The sequence below is a fragment of the Lutra lutra genome, chromosome 11 (assembly GCF_902655055.1).
Source record: "Lutra lutra chromosome 11, mLutLut1.2, whole genome shotgun sequence".
Classification (NCBI taxonomy): domain Eukaryota; kingdom Metazoa; phylum Chordata; class Mammalia; order Carnivora; family Mustelidae; genus Lutra; species Lutra lutra.
The window spans coordinates 87,290,886-87,294,281 of NC_062288.1; positions in this window are offsets into that span (position 1 = coordinate 87,290,886).

Sequence of the window (3,396 nt, forward strand, 5' to 3'; positions counted from 1 at the left end):
TTGTGGAAGGAAGGAAGGAGGAAGGAAGGAATCAGCTGTTATACCTCTAAAATGGAAGCTATGTGTTACATTGAACTGGCCATTTTATCCCAACATGACTTGGTTTCTCTCATGCATACTTTGTAAAACGATAATAGCCCTTACTAGTATTTACATTATAAAAGTGTTGTTACTGTAAATTAGATAGCATAAAATGGGTTATGATGTCTTCCCTGAAAGACATACACTATACACAAATGAGGTATTATTATTATTTAGTTTTTCCTTTTCAATCTCTTTAAATGAGAATTAGATGACGACTCGGCTTTAAAGCAGTATCGGGTGGGTAAATGATTATTGACTGAAGTGAAATGAAAAAAAAAAAATCTTTAGCTGAAAATTCAGTGTAGCCAGTCTGCACACAAGGCAAAAATATTGTATTTGTCTGTGATGTTCATCACTGTTTTTATCACCTCTCCGTGCTGTAATCACAAACTGACGACAGTAAAGGCTTTCTGTTCAGTCATCGTGAGCATTTTTGAGAATATGGACGTCCTGGAATGATTACAGCTTGGCAACGTTGTTTCAACTAATCAAGCCACCAAGCTAGTTTTGTTATTGATTTAGGGCCTAAATGAACCTTGGCAGGCCTTTCCTTCCTCGCCTGGTTCTTAGGCTCAGGGATGCCGATTCACTACAGAACTTTACAGGTTAGTTGCTGCCAGTGCCTCTGTGTTCCCCATTCGCACGCCCCTAGGCCAGAGCTTGTCTAGCTTCCTCTTGCAATACAGCATTATTGCAGAAGAAGGGTTGTGGAAATAAGATTTGGGAACATGTGCATGTTGGGATCTTGAGTTCACGTCACGAAGGACTGAAAGTACACACTGGGAGATTTGGGATAACAGAGCCAGTGGGATGGACTCACTGTCCAGCATAACTGTGCCTGGCTTCTGTGTGTGTGTGTGAGCAAGGGCTTCAGCCCATTCCCAATTCTTGGTCCTTGCTGTTGGACAACTCCCTCCACCCGCCCCACTCCTCCCCTCACGTCCAAACCCCTTACAGTGTTTCTCCATTATGTATTGGCTCGCCTTCACTCCCTAGGACCAACCTTCAGCATTGTTGACAGCGGTGGTCATCTGTTTTCCACCTGACCCATGTATTTTGGCTTCTGGATTTTGTTCTCAGAGAGGCCCCCTGCTTGGATGGCGGTCTGGCCAGCTGTGGGGCCAGCTGCCTTCTCCAGACTCCAAGGTGACCAAATTTCTCTCTTCTCCTTCTAACTGGCCCCAATACATAAGCTCTGGCAAGAAATGAATGATAATGATCATGTGACAACTGTATTGGACCAGATTTTTACCTGTGGTGGGCAGCTCAGAGAGGCTAGGTTACATCAAACACCATAGTGGGCCTGAGGTCCAGGAAGACTGTGCGGGCCCTTGAGGCCTTGAGAAGGATCGGGTGCTGAGGAAGAGCTGGGTGCAGAGCAGAGAAGGCAGATTGAGTTTACTCTACAGTTTTAGCCACATCCAGCACTGGTGGTGGATCCAAGGGCCCCCACACAGGGCACGCCTGCAAGCAAGAGTGCTGCTAGGTAGGAGTTGAGCTACAGGTGACTATAGGTGGTGAGGAAGCCTTCATGGCAGCCCTCTTTTCTTCCCTTGGGGAAGAAAATGGAGAGATTATATCTTCCATTTGTAAGGCAAACTTCCTGAAATAGCTGTGTAGATGTTGTTCACTGGCTGTGTTTGTTCCTCAATTCATATGACCTGGCTTCTGCCTCCACTGGCCTTTCTTGCCCACCCACTTAGGCATCTCCTCGGTCCTCCCCCCATGACTGCTTCTCAGCCTTCTTCTTGATCTTTTGACAACATTTGCCTTTGTTGACCACAACCTACTTGTTGAACCATGCTTTTCCTTTGTCTTCTGTGATACCTCACATTCTTGTTTCCCTTGTCTCCCTCTGATTGCACCTTCATACTCTTTTTTTTTTTTTTTTTTTAAGATAACTTTGCCCATCTCTTAAGGTTGGTTTTCCTCTTGGGCTCTCTTGAGCCTTTTCTCTTCCCCGATGCTCACTCAGGGTATCTCGTTCATCAGTGTGGATTCTATCGTTGCCTGTCATGCACTGACGATTCCTACACCTGAATCCTCAGACTTCTAGACCAAACTACCAGCTGCTACACGGCCAGTGTTCTCCGGGCATCACACACCAAACATGACCTGGTCTGAACTGGACGCTTCTCCACAGCTCCTCTGTTTTGTGTTTCCATTTTGCTGTCCTAGTGACTGACACCGCTGTCTATCCAGGTGGTCAAGCTGTCTACCCGGGTTGTCAAACCAAACATCTGAGCAGCAGTCTTGACTTTTGCCCATCAAAACTTGAACATTCAAATGATCACACATCTTAGAGACCATCTCTTCTGTGACATAGCTTGTATGCTTCTGAATAATTTGGGCCCACTTACCTTTCCAATCCCATCTCTGACCGCTCTGTCGCAGCTATGCTGAGCTCACATTCAGTGCTCAGACGCCCAGCAAGCATAGTCATTTCTGTGACGTCCCAAATATGCATCCGCCATACCCTCCACCTGAAACAGACTTGCCCCATTTCTTTTTATTTTTTAAGATTTTATTTATTTGTTTGAGACAGAGAGAGAGAAAAGAGAGACAGAGAGTGCATGAGTGGGGTGAGAAGCACAGAGTGAGAGGGAGAAACAGGCTCCCCACCAAGCAGGGAGCTCAACGTGAGGCTTGATCCCAGGACCCTGGGAGCATGACCCAAGCCTAAGACAGATACTTAACTGACTGAGCCACCCAGGCACCCCGTCCATTCTTTTTTTAAAACCAACTCCTTCATACCTTGTAAGTCCCCACATACAAGTCTCTAACTTTCAATTCTCCCAAAGTCTGGGTCAGGTGACCCTCCTAGAGCTCTTGGAACACTTCTTTATCAGAGATTCCTTTCCTATTTCTAGCTTGCCTTCTACTATAAGCTCTACACTAAGGCCCCTGGAAGCAGGGATCATATTTATCCTATTCAGCTTTGTATTCCTAGTACCAACACAGTCATTGGTACAAAATAAATGCTCAATGAATGAGGGAATATAAATGTTAAAAGTATCATTGTGAGAATATAAATTTTAAATCAGAAAATGCAATTATCTGGGACTTATTGAATCCCTCTAATATCACAAGGAATTGAAGACTATCTAAAATTCTTTAGAAGAATTTATCAACATTAGAATCATGAGCAGAGAGCAGTTAATAGAGGTAGATTTTACATCTGTCCTTGGTGGGCTTCTTTTCCAGAATTCAGTATCCAGATTCTCTAAGCCATATTTCGGAATCACCCGAGCATCCCATCCTCCTGAATTTTCATAAATTACTGGATTCATAACCCACTCCATACTTAAGAAG